Genomic DNA, 14,052 nt, shown 5'->3' on the forward strand with positions numbered 1-14,052 from the left:
TCCGTCCTGGACCATTCTCAAGTCGATCGACTTGAGAATGGTCCAGGATGGACCGAAACGTCGTCGTCCCTTCAACTTCTAGTGTGTGGTCTGGTCAACATACTTCAGCCACGTTATTGTGACTCATCGCCTGCATCAGGCTCTGAGTAAAGTAACTGGACTATAATGAAGCATTAGGCTCTGAATAAAGTAACTGGACAATAATGAAGCATCAGGCTCTTAGTAAAGCAACTGGACTATAATGAAGCATCAGGCTCTGAGTAAAATAATTTCACAATATAAGTAATGGTGTTTCTCTACACTGACCACAGTGTAGAGAAACACCAAGATGACAGTTGACTTTATTAATACAAATGTTTCCTATATATAAAGTCAACTCTTATCTTGATGTGTCTCCATGTCAAAAGTATTTATATAGAGGCAATACTACACTCAGTTGTGTGAGAACAATGTGACCTTCAGTAGTGTACCTTCACTGAGGTGTGGACAGTCTTGACATCTGGGAAGAGTTCCTGGCACTTCCGGAGCCAATCTTCTATCTTCATGCTGCACCCATCAGCTGTGTCTATGGTTGTGCCAACCTCCTGTGGAGTGTTGACTGTGCCGAGGCTCCCCAACATGGCCTGCAGCTGAGTCTTCCCTTCCTCTCCTTGTGTTGTCATATCCACCACACTGGTATCCTCCAGTTCCAAGAGTTTCATTGCTGACTTATTCTGCTCTACCAGAGCATAGAGTCTGTCCTGGAGCTGGAGGTGATGAGTCTTCCAGTCCCCCAGCTGCCCCCGGTACTCCCCCAGCTGGGACAGTACCTCTTCACAGCTAATAATGAGGCGGCTGATGCTGCTCATCTGCTCCTGCACCATGGAGCGTAATGTCTTACTGATGCCTTTGGCAGGACCTTCATAAGGTTTTGCTGGCACTACTTCCTCAGTTGTTAGTTGGATATTTTTGAGTTTCCTAACTAAAGCCTCCACAGCATAGTTAATTGGGAACTGAGTAGAGGCTGTGGCAGCGTGCTCGGCACGGCAGCTGGGGCAGGTCAGCTGACCATTCTTGATAGCATTGTCAATACACTGGGAGCAGAATGTGTGGCCACATGGCAGTGTGCGAGGTCGTAGCCGATTTTCGGCATAATCGTTAAAAACACACTGAACATTCCTCTGGCTTGTTATCCTGTGGAAAAGAATATTTAGTTTGCTAGATGTATTTACAACTAAAACTAATATTACAGTACTTTATTTACTAATACAAATTACATAATATTGTTATACATTCTTTGCATTAACTATTTCAGAGCAGGGTTAATATTACTGACAGATTAACACATTCACAGCAAGGCCAATATTTTTTATAAACATATCCTGGAGTATGGGATAATATATTTGGTAACATATTGCAGCAGCAGGGCTGTTTGTAAGCCATACCTGAGAGTACAGATTAACAAAACCTGTCCTTACTTTATTATGAATAATGGAAGGAAATGTATGTATCGTATGTGATAATGGGGGAAGGATCAAGTATTCTTAGTCTAAGTTGGACAATAAGTGCACTGTGGGTTACATCTTAACACATGGGTTTTATTGAACAACTCTGGATTATTTTACACTTACTATGGGAACACACAATTACGTTACGGGACTGTCGAAATATCGTAAGTAGAAGCGATTTTTCCCATAAGAAATAAAGGGAATTGAATTAATCCGCTCCCCCACCCTCCAAAATATTAACATACAAATACATTTTATACTGAATACAATGTTTTTTTCTAACTACAATACAGTACCAAAGTGTCTCTTACCTTTATGGCTCTTGATGGCGTATGGAAGATGGTGATAAGGGGGGAGGAAGAGAGTTGTTCCTGTTTGGAAGGGGAGTCCCCTTCCATTATCACATCAGGCAGTGATGTTTTCTCTGGGGTACTCTCTTTCCTACGTTTTGTCTGAATACCACTAGGACCTGGTTATGATTCAGTGCTTGTTTGTCTCACTACAAATTTGTCAAGAGGCATTTGTTGTTCCCTTAATTTTAACATTTGTCTGTAATGATGCATCAGTGTCATTGAATAGGTTAAGGCAACGACCTACTGCAGCTTGATTTGGGCGAGTCGTTTCAACAAAGGTTTGCAATTCTTCCCATGCTGCACACATTTTCTTAATTGTTGAGGAAGAAACATTCTGTACTCTTGTATCTGCTATATGCTCATCCTTACATGGGTTTTCATATGTTGAGCCTTACCACTGACTTTCCTGGGACTCATGGCAAGGTATATAATAATTACTTTAATGTTCAAAATGCAAAAAATCACCACAAAAGCGGAATTTCTTATAGGCGCGATCGTCACTAAGCAGGCAGCTGTAGTAAACTGAGGCAGGTCGGCCGCGTGACTGGGAACCACTCGCTCTGTCGACCCGAACGTGTACCAACAAATATCGTAAGTCGACGACACCATCAGATGTCGAGTCGCATTTTTCGATGAAATTCACATCGTAACTCGAAATTATCGCAAGTAGGGGCAATCGTATGTCGAGGTGCCACTGTATATTTTATATATATATATATATATATATATATATATATATATATATATATATATATATATATATATATATATATATATATATATATATATATATATATATATGTTTCATTGAATATGACCGCATATTCTGTATTTATTATTTTTTGGTTTAGGGCTTCTATCCCTCTAACTATTTTCTTAGCATCAGGGCTTAATTGGAATAGGAGTTCTCCAAAACTCATTTTCGTACTTTTAAGGTGAAGAAAAGAAGTGATTTACTATAGAGTGTATTACACTTATTTGTATAATTTGCACGACGTTTCGAACCTCCATGGTTCATTCTCAAGTGAACAGATCTTACAATACTAGTTGATTTTATACCCGCATTAGGTCAGGTGATAATACAATGAAGGTGAAAAACATGGGGGGATACATAAGGGATAAACATAGGGGCTGCAGAAGGCTTATTGGCCCATACGAGGCATCTCCTATCCAAACACAAAGATTAATCCAGTGTAATTGGCCTGTTATGTTGGACATTGTCTTCTGTGCTGGAGCTGTGTCTAACATTGTCTTCTGTGTCCAACACAGAAGACAATGTCCAACATAACAGGCCAATTACATTGGATTAATCTTTGTGTTTGGATAGGAGATGCCTCGTATGGGCCAATAAGCCTTCTGCAGCCCCTATGTTTATCCCTTATGTATCCCCCCATGTTTTTCACCTTCATCGTATTATCACCTGACCTAATGCGGGTATAAAATCAACTAGTATTGTAAGATCTGTTCACTTGAGAATGAACCATGGAGGTTCGAAACGTCGTGCAAATTATACAAATAAGTGTAATACACTCTATAGTAAATCACTTCTTTTCTTCACCTTAAAAGTACGAAAATGAGTTTTGGAGAACTCCTATTCCAATTAAGCCCTGATGCTAAGAAAATAGTTAGAGGGATAGAAGCCCTAAACCAAAAAATAATAAATACAGAATATGCGGTCATATTCAATGAAACATGTTTGAAAGAAAACCTGCTGCTAGTATACACCAATATATATATATATATATATATAGCGGGCGGAGTGTATCGTGATCTGGCCTGTACTCCTCTTGACATACCAGAAAACATTCTAAGGAAACTACTCCAAGCTTGTACTAAAGAGGCATCCTTCTTGAGCCTGGATGGGCACATGTATAAGCAAGTAGATGGGGTCGCCATGGGTTCTCCCCTAGGTGTTCTGTTTGCAAACTTCTACATGGGTACCATCGAACAAAAGGTCTTCGTCGACATGAACTTGAAACCGGCCATATACTGCAGGTATGTTGACGACATTTTTACTCAGGTACCTGAGGTCAGACATCTGCAGGAGCTGAAGGAGGCATTTGAGCGGAATTCTGTGTTGCATTTCACCTACGAGATGGAGAAGGATGGGAAGCTGCCCTTTCTAGATGTAACAGTCATGGAAAGGAGCGGAGGTTTCCACACTGCAGTCTACACTAGAGAAACAAACATAGGAATGTGCCTCAATGCCAATAGTGACTGCCCAGACAGGTACAAGAGGAGTGTTGTTAACGCTTATGTCGACCGTGCTCTCAGCCACAGCTCAGGATGGAAGCAAGTCGATGAGGAACTTCGTAGGGTAAGGCAGGTCCTAGTCAACAATGGCTTCTCCAATGGTTTCATTGAAGACATCATAAGAAGGAAGGTGAAATGCCATGCAACCTCTGAAGAGACAACTAACACAACACCTGTACCCCCTATTAGACTATTTTACAGGAACTTCTTTTCCACAGCTCATAAAACGTAGGAAAGGGTCCTGAAAGATATTGTTAATAGAAACGTTACCCCTACAGACAAAAATCAGAAGATACAATTGACGATTTACTATAAAACCAAGAAAACTGCCAACCTACTCATGAGAAACTCTCCAGACACAAAGCAGAACGCTTTGAAAGAGACCAATGTCGTCTATGCCTTCAAATGCCCACTTAGGGACTGTAAGCCTCAAAGAACTCAGTATATAGGCAAGACAACAACATCTCTTTCCAGGCGATTAACGATACATAAGCAACAGGGCTCCATTAAGGAACATATAATCTCTTCCCACAACCATACCATCACCAGAGAAGTCTTAACAAAAAACACGGAAATCATCGATAGATACACCGATAGCAGGCAGCTTGATATCTGCGAGGCACTACACATTAAGAAGTCAAGACCAGCAATCAACAGCCAATTAATGCACAACTATATTCTACCCACTTCAAGACTCCGCACCAATATAGAAGCATCAAGAAATACAGTGGTACCTCGGAATGCGATTGTCCCTGTATGCGAGGTTTTCGGAAGGCGAGGTGTATTTACTCCAAAAATTTGTCTCAGAAGGCGAGGGTTACTTCGGGAGGCGAGTTTGGACGCGAGTTTGTTGATACGCGTACAGCCGACCTAGCGCGTTCGTCGCCCCTCCGCCCCGCCGCCCCTCAGTTTATTATTGTCTGGCGCTCAGTGACTACCCCCACATCAATTCTTCTCGCGGATTTTCAGTGTTTTGTTGGATTTTTGGTGATTTGTCTATACAATTTGTTATTATATATCTCACCATGGGTCCCAAGAAAGCCAGTGGTAAGGATAAAGGCCAGAAAGCTCCTGTGAGGATGACAATAGAGGAGAAACAAGAGATCATTCGGAAGCATGAGAACGGTACACGTGTTGTTGAACTTTGTAGGCAGTACAACAAAGCCACATCAACAATATGCACTATACTTAAGAAGAAAAATAAGATTATGGGTGCTAAAGTGGCAAAAGGAGTAAGAACATTAACGGCACAAAGACCACAAATACTTGAAGAAGTGGAAAAGTTGTTATTAATTTGGATACACGACAAGGAGTTGAGGGGTGATAGTGTTTCGGAGGCCATTATTTGTGAGAAAGCCAGGGTGTTGCACGAAGACCTTCTAAAGAATACCCCTGCAACGAGTGATGCAGATAAGAAAGAGTTTAAGGCAAGCAGGGGCTGGTTTGAAAAATTTAGAAAGAGAAGTGGTATCCATAGTGTTACAAGGCATGGGGTTATGTGATGTGATTATGGAAGGGGACTCCCCTTCCAAACAGTAACTCCTCTCCTCCTCCCCCCTCCTCACCATCTTCCATACGCCTACAGCACTCGACAGCAAGGTAAGTAATAACTGGAACACAGTTTTGTAGGTTTATTTAGATGAATTAGGTAAATTAGGTATAAAAATTTAGTTTGATGTGGGGTTTTTGGGGTAGTCAGGAACGGATTAATTCATTTCCCTTTATTTCTTATGGGGAAATTAACTTCGGAATGCGAGTTTTCGGAAGGCGAGGCGTCTCCAGGAACGGATTAAACTCTTATTCTGAGGTATGCCTGTATGGGCCAATAGGCCGTTTGCATTTACTTCCATTCTTCCCCTTTAACTTTACCCAATATTTCGTGTTCTATCTTGTGTTGAAAGTTTGTTTTCACCTCATCCAAAACTGTTGTAACATATCACCTCACCCAAATGCAGGTATATAAAATGAAAAGCCATTTGAATTATAGCATAGTAAGAAATCTGTTTAGTGTTTGCAGGTTATAGTTGTGTGCGTGTAAACTAAAGTCTTTGAAAATGTAATAAGTTATTACGAAACGCGTTTAAGTGTGGCATCAGACTAGAAATAAAAATGAATTTTGGAGAACTGATTTTTCAATTACCATCGACAGTGAAAAGAAACATAAGAAATATTGAGAAAATTTGTGTTAGAATTATTAATCTTATTTTTTCGGTCATATTTAACAATATATGTCTACAGGAAAGAATGCTACCAAAATATACAAATATATATATATATATATATATATATATATATATATATATATATATATATATATATATATATATATATATATATATATATATATATTAGTATATTTTGGTAGCAGTCTTTCCTGTAGACATATATTATTAAATATGACTGAAAAAGTAAGATTAATAATTCTAACACGAATTTTCTCTATCTTTCTTACATTTCTTTTTCACTGTTGATGGTAATTCAAAGATCAATTCTCCAAAATTCATTTTTATTTCTAGTCTGACGCGACACTTGAGCGCGTTTCGTAAAACTTATTACATTTTCAAAGACTTTAGTATACAAACACACAACTGAAACTGAATAGAGCTTACACATCTTCGAGGTTTATATCTACATTTGGGTGAGGTGGATGAGGTGAAAAAACGAACTTTCAACAATGGGTATTAAATTCCAACACAAGACAGAACACGAAACAATGGGTATTAAATTCAAACACAAGACAGAACACAAAACAATGGGTATTGAATGGAAGTAATTGTAGAAAGCCTATTGATCCATATTTCTTGATGCTTCTATATTGGAGCGGAGTCTTGAAGTGGGTAGAATATAGTTGTGCATTAATTGGCTGTTGATTGCTGGTATCGGCTTCTTAATGTGTAGTGCCTCGCAGATATCAGGCCGCCTGCTATCGCTGTATCTATCGATGATTTCCGTGTTTTTTGATAAGACTTCTCTGGTGATGGTCTGGTTGTGGGAAGAGATTATATGTTCCTTAATGGAGCCCTGTTGCTTATGCATCGTTAATGATGCATAAGCCATTCTATAGGCCATTGCTCCCCTTGCCTCTCTGAGGGGGCCAGGTTCTGGCCGTGGTCCCCGGTAGGCCCTAGAACTCCATACACATGACTGATGCCAAAGTCTGACATTAGCATATCAGCCTGGTAAAGCTCCGGGGAGCCTCCGGGTCTCACCCAGAAAATGGCGTTTCATTACATTCAACGCTGGTTTTTTCCAATATTTTGACTATAACACTTGTCAATGACACAGGTCTATATTTGATGGGATCTTTCCTGCTGCCACTGTTGTAGATTGCTGCTGCCTCTAATATCAACAGGGAATCTGAAATAGGTAGTACAGTGAATATCAACCTTGTAGTGCAAACATTTGTTCTGTGTTAGCCTTTTTCCACACATCTGCTAGGACTCCTGTTCACGGGGATGCCTGAAAAAATCTGTTAAGTGGAATGCTGAGCTCAAGTGCACATTCTCTCAAAACCCATGGTGAAACTCCATCTGAACCAAATGCTTTGTTCTTACTTAGCTCCTTTGGCATTTTTTTCACTTTATATTCAGACACCTCTATGAAATGTGAGAAATCTTTAAAGAATTCGGATAAAGAAAGAGATCTAGAAGTGGTTCTAGATAAAAAGCTATCACCTGAGGACCACAAAAAGAACATTGTATGAAGAGCCAATGCTACACTTTCTAACTTCAGAATTGCTTTTAAATACATGGATGGCAAAATACTAAAGAAATTATTCACAACTATTGTCAGACCAAAACTGGAATATGCAGTGGTTGTATGGTGCCCATATCTTAAGCAGCACATCAACAAACTGGAAAAGGTGCACAGACATGCAACTACTGTAATTTACTCGTGGAAAATAGTAGAGGGGCTGGTCCCAAATCTGCACACAGAAATAATATCATTTGAGACCGGAAGGTATGGCAGCATGTGTAGAATACCCCCGTTGAAGAGCAGAGGTTCAATAGGTACTCTGAGAGAACTCTGTCAACATCAGAGGCCTGATACTGTTCAACACGCTTCCACTAAATATAAGAGGCATAACTGGCCGATCCCTCACAATGTTCAAGAGAGAACTCAATAAGCACCTCCAAATGATACCTGATTAACCAGGCTGTGATTTATACGTCAGGCTGCGAGTAGCCGCATTCAACAGCCTGGTTGACCAATCCAGAAACGAGGAGGCCTGGTCGACGACCGGGCAGCGGGGACGCTAAGCCCAGAAAACACCTCAAGGTAGCCTTAAGGCAAGGCTAAAAGTTTTGTGAAGAAATGTTTGCACTGCAAGGTTGATATTCACTATGTCACCTATTTCAAACTCCCAGTTGATATTAGAGGCAGCAGCAATACAGTTGCTTTTACAAGTTTCATTGTGTAGCCTAAGGCTTATCTTCATTGTATCTAGAGGCGGTTTACCTGCTTGATGGGGTTCTGGGAGTTGTTCTACTCCTACTTCTACTCTACTGGAAGTACTTGAGGAGTACTCTCTACTCCTCAAACTCTGACTTGTGAGAGTTTGGTCCACCAGGCTGTTGCTTGGAGCGGCCCACATACCCACCACAGCCAGGTTGGTCCAGCACTCCTTGGAGAAACCTATCTAGTTTTCTCTTGAAGATGTCCATGGTTGTCCCAGCAATATTTCTTATGCTTGCCAGGAGAATGTTGAACAACCGCGGACCACTGATGTTTATACAGTGTTCTCTGTGCCTACGGCACCCCTGCTCTTCACTGGTTTTATTGTGCATTTTCTTTCATATCATTCACTCCAGTATGTTGTTATTTTACAGTGTAGATTTGGAACCTGGCCCTCTAGTATTTTCCATATGTATATTATTTGATATCTCTCTCGTCGTCTTTCTAGTGAGTACATTTGGAGGGCTTTGAGACGATCCCAATAATTTAGGTGCTTTATCGGGTCTATGTATGCCGTATATGTTCTCTGTATTCCCTCTATTTCTGCAATCTCTCCTGCTCTGAAGGGTAAAGTGAGTACTGAGCAGTACTCATGATGCGACAACACAAGTGATTTGAAGAGCACAACCATTGTGATGGGATCCCTGGATTTGAAAGTTCTCGTAATCCATCATTTTTCTGGCTGACGCAATATTTGCTTGGTTATGCTCCCTAAACATTAGGTCGTTAGACATCATTATTCCCAAATTCTTTACATGGTGCTTACCTACTATGGGCAAATTTGATTGTGTTATGTACCCTGTATTATGTTTAACCCCTGTGTGGCTCCAGGCTATTTAGCATTTGTCACCCACAGGCGCATAAAAAAAAAAATAATTTTTTCTTTTAAACCTGTTAATTTGTGTTCTCTGATCATGGGAAAAATAATAAAAAATATCGTAAGTGGCATATATTGCCCGCTATAGGGCAGGGAAGTCTGGCAAAAAACAGGCGCTGACTCAGCGTGCGTCCCAAGCGGTCTGTTGCTCGCCAGCTGTCAGGCAGGAGTGGCCACAAAGAGATAATTACCTAATTATTTCAATGTCTCTGATTGATTTTTCATAGTATTTTTGCTGTAATATTATTCAATAGTGTGTAGTGTGATATATTTATATAATAAAATGAGTGAATCATCGCTGTACTCAAAAATATGGTGTGCATATTGTTGATTCAATTATTATGTTCATCAAACAGTGAACAAATACTTTGTCGATTATTACACTATATACACAGGTTATATATAAGCATCTGCATGTTTTGTTCACCATAACGTACCATTAAGTCGTTAATATGAGTCAAAAAGCAACGAGGAGTGACCGCCACACACCAGCCAGCCACTCGCTGCCACCCACTCCCTCAACACCTCACTCGCCCACATTCTCCTCCCACCATACTGTTTTTGCTTTTATTCACTATATACAGATGTTACATATAAGTATCTACATTCGTGTTCACCATAACGAACCACTAAGTTGGCATGCTAAGTGGCAGTGGCAACCAGTGGCAGCCCGCATCTGGCTGCTACTTCCTCCCTCCCTCCTGAGTACAGCGATTCTCCTCCCACAATACTGTTTTTGCTTTTATTCACTATATACAGATGTTATATGTAAGTATCTACATGTTTTGTTCACCACAACTGTACAACTAAGTTGATATAGTTAGTTCAGGCACTAAGAGACGTCGCTACACACAGTCAGGTGGCGGCTGCTTCCTTCACACATTCAAGGTCAGACGCACTAAAGTTTCACCCCCAACAATACTGTTTGTGGTGTTATTACCCTATATACAGACGTTTTAAACACTTTTATTATGTGTGATGTTAGTGCAACTGGCCTATAATTTTTTGCCAAGGCTTTACTCCCCCCCCTTGTGCAACGGAGCTATATCTGCAGATTTAAGTGCTGCTGGTATCTCCCCTGTATCCAGGCTCTTTCTCCAAATTACGCTGAGTGCTCTCGCTACTGGTACTTTACATTTCTTTATGAATATTGAATTCCATGAGTCAGGCCCAGGAGCTGAGTGCATAGGCATATTGTCAATTTCTCTTTCAAAGTTTTCCGAGTTTGTGGTAATATCCGTTATATTATCTGCAGCTTGAATGTCATTCATAAAGAAGCTGTCTGGGTCATCAACTTTCATGTTGTTTATTGGTGTGCTAAACATAGCCTCATACTGGCTTCTTAGAATTTCACTAATCTCTTTGTTGTCCTCTGTGTACGTACCTTCATTTGTAATTAATGGTCCAATACTGGTAGAGGTTTTTGATTTTGATTTTGCGTATGTGAAAAAATATTTCGGATTTTTCCTTATCTCTTGTATAACTTTCTGTTCCAATTCCATTTCCTCAGACTCATATGATCGCTTCAACGTTTGTTCTACTTCTTCGATCTCCCTGCTTAGGCTTATTTTCCTTGCTTGTGATAGTTGTGTCTGCAGAAGCATTTCCGTTATTTTTTTCCTTCTCCTGTACAGTTGTCTGCGTTCTCTTTCTTGAGCGGTCCTCTTTCTGCCCCTCCTCACAGGCATGTGCTTCAAGCAGACCTTGTAAGCTTCAGCTGTCAGTTGAGCTATTCCCTGTGTGGGAGTTTTGTCGCTTAAGACCGTCTCCCATTGAATGGTTGCAAGGTCTACATTTATTTTTTCCCAGTCGATCCTCTTGTTGTTAAAATTGAATTGATTGAATATTCCTTCTCGCTTGTTGGGTCTCTTAGACCTACTACCGTTATTTATGCTAGTTCGCACTTCAATGAGCTTATGGACTGAGTATGAAGTATCTGAGATTGTGATGTCTCTGATTAGTTCATCATTGTTTGTGAACTAATGATGAACAAGAAAACAAGTCAAGAAAACTAGAAAACAACAAAAAAACACTAGAAAACAAGTCTAGTGTGTTTTCGTTCCTAGTTGGTTCTGTAATCTGTTGATTGAGCGAGAATTTGTCACAGAATCTCAAAAGTTCTCTGACCTGTGGTTGGTTATTTCCCGGGTCATTCCCTGCTATGATATTTGTGTTTGCCATTTTCCATCTTAGACTCGGTAAATTGAAATTTCCAAGGAAGATTAACTCTTTTGCTGGCCTGGCAAGCGACCTGGCACACACTGCAACGAAGGCTGAGCATTGGCCGTGAGCGCACAAACCACACTCAAATGTTTATACAGTGTGACCTCACTCGATCGAGGCGTAGGCGTTATATGAGGCGAGGCCGATTCGTTTCACTGCGGAATTCGTTCTACCCGTCAGCCCCAGGCTGTCCCTCCCCTTCATGTGAAAATAACAAAGGTATTACATTCACTATCATCAAAACAAAAAATCACAGAAAATCTATTTATTATGTTTTTATCATTTTGAACATGGCACATGATAGAACAATCAATTGTAAACAATTCCATATTAAAATCAAAACTATGTGACTGTTATTGGTGGCCGCAAATATGATGTAATGGCCAGGATTTCCATAAGCCAACTGTATCAGTCTATATAAATATTCATAAACAATTCATTTATTATGAAGTCTTCATTTTCACTATGGCATTTGATAGAACAATCACTTACAAACAATTTGGATTAAAAATTCTACATATATGAGCATTATTGAATCCAAAAAAGCAAAATCACATAATTTTCTCAACAAACTGAAGAGAGGAGGAGGGGTGGTTGGCGGGCCGCCGGTGGTAGGGGAAGGAGGGTCAGGGCCGGCCGCTGGTAGTCAGGTGCGGGAGGGGAGGGGGGGGGTGGTTGTAGCATGTTGGCGGTATAGGAGTGGGGGGGGGGGAAGGGTGGCAGCCAGACTGACAGGCCTTGGGCCAGACCAGGCCTCAGGCCAGGCCTCAGACCAGGCCTCAGGCCAGGCCTCAGACCAGGCCTCAGGCCAGACCTCAGGCCAGACCTTGAACCCAGACCTCGACGAAACTCGACCCAATGTTGACTGCATAGAGGCTAGCCGCCTCCTTACCCCTCCCTCCCACCCCAATACATCCCCTCACCACTGACCCCACACTTTATTATGAATTCTTCATTTTGACTACGGAATATGGTAGAGTGATGCATTACAAACCACTGAAATGGCAGTCAGCTGGCGTCTCTACTCGCCCTCCTTCTCTGACGCCTTTCCACCCCCTAATACATCCTCTCACCACTGACACCACAATTTATTATAAATTGTTCATTTTGACTATGGAATATGATAGAGCTTTGTGTTGCAAACAACTGAAATGGTAACATTTTCTCAGCTAATTTGGTGAAAAGCAGACAGTGAGTGAACTATCGAGGTGGAGCATGGAGGCGCCAGCCACGTATTGCCATTTACATGATAACTCGAGCCTGTTACGGCCCTATTGGGTCGCAACTGGGGTTCTTCTCTGATGTTATTAGAGTTTGGGTATCCGGCCCCAAGTTAGTAGTGGCTTTCAAGGGGTGTGTTCCGTAACGCAAGTAAATTAAAGGGGAAGGGATAAAAATGCACTAATTTAAATATATATATTACCACCACCAATAAATAAATATATAAACTGTCACACGGGGGGTATAAACACTATAATGTACAGAATGGTCTTCCTCTGAAGACACAGGATGCTCCACGGTGCTCAACGATGCTTAGCCCTGGTTCTCTTCTTGTGGCCTCACGATGAATCCTTCGATTCTCTAGGCGAATCTACCCTGGCCACAGGCCAGCCAAATCACAGTCCCACTGGGTGCACCGTCGTGGAGGCCTTCAACCACAAATCCAGCCTGTAGCTGGCAGGTTCCAATCAGCTCCGCTGCGTAGGCCACTCCACGACCGATACTAGGGTTGCGAACCCTAGGCAGGAGCCTCGTGTGATTCCGCTGATCACTCTCCTCTCTCAACACCCCAGTGGCGAGTCTTCTCCACCAGCCAGCCCCGGGTACGACGATTCCTAATACTGCCACGTTACAGGCAGGCTAACACTCAACAGTGTTCGTCCAGGGGGTGACTCACAGCTTCTACAGCAAACACGTGGAGAGTCTATGGCTGCCTTGGGTAGACTGCCCATCGTCCAATCCAGCAGTCCCAGGTCGACTCTGTAATCAGACACGTCATCAGTACTAGGGACACCCTAGGGCACCTCACTTACAGGCTTAGACACAAACGCCCACCTATCCACTCCATAGATGGCGTTGCTGTCTAAGCGCCACCTCACCAGAGGTCAGCAGCGGCTATGTTATGAGCTGATCAAGACGGGAAACCAGCCCCTGTGGCCGGTATATCCTGTCCTCACTAGATGGCGCTGTCCATTTGGAGGGGGTTTCGGGAGCCGACTCACAGATGGCGTGGTCATCACAGCTCCGTGTTACAACGCTGGGCTCGGTCCGTAACAGAGCCAGAGCTCTCCACTGACACAACCTGCCTCCCCTGACACCACTGTTACTCCATCTTCCCTGACAACTTCCACCACTGACACAACCAGCCTCCCCTGACACCACTATTACTCCAGCTTCCCTGACA

At 41.8% G+C, this 14,052-nt stretch overlaps 1 long non-coding RNA gene across 1 annotated transcript in view; it reads right to left on the reverse strand.

Annotated features, from left to right (window-relative positions):
* Nucleotides 1–12,547: 12,547 nt before the first annotated feature.
* Nucleotides 12,548–14,052, reverse strand: part of LOC138371358 (uncharacterized) — a 50,342-nt gene continuing 48,837 nt past the window's right edge. The window contains exon 3 of the long non-coding RNA XR_011230411.1: nt 12,548–13,628. This is a non-coding gene — a long non-coding RNA (uncharacterized lncRNA). The remainder of the gene's footprint in view (nt 13,629–14,052) is intronic.

This window comes from Procambarus clarkii, chromosome 35, assembly GCF_040958095.1.
Source record: "Procambarus clarkii isolate CNS0578487 chromosome 35, FALCON_Pclarkii_2.0, whole genome shotgun sequence".
NCBI classification, from domain to species: domain Eukaryota; kingdom Metazoa; phylum Arthropoda; class Malacostraca; order Decapoda; family Cambaridae; genus Procambarus; species Procambarus clarkii.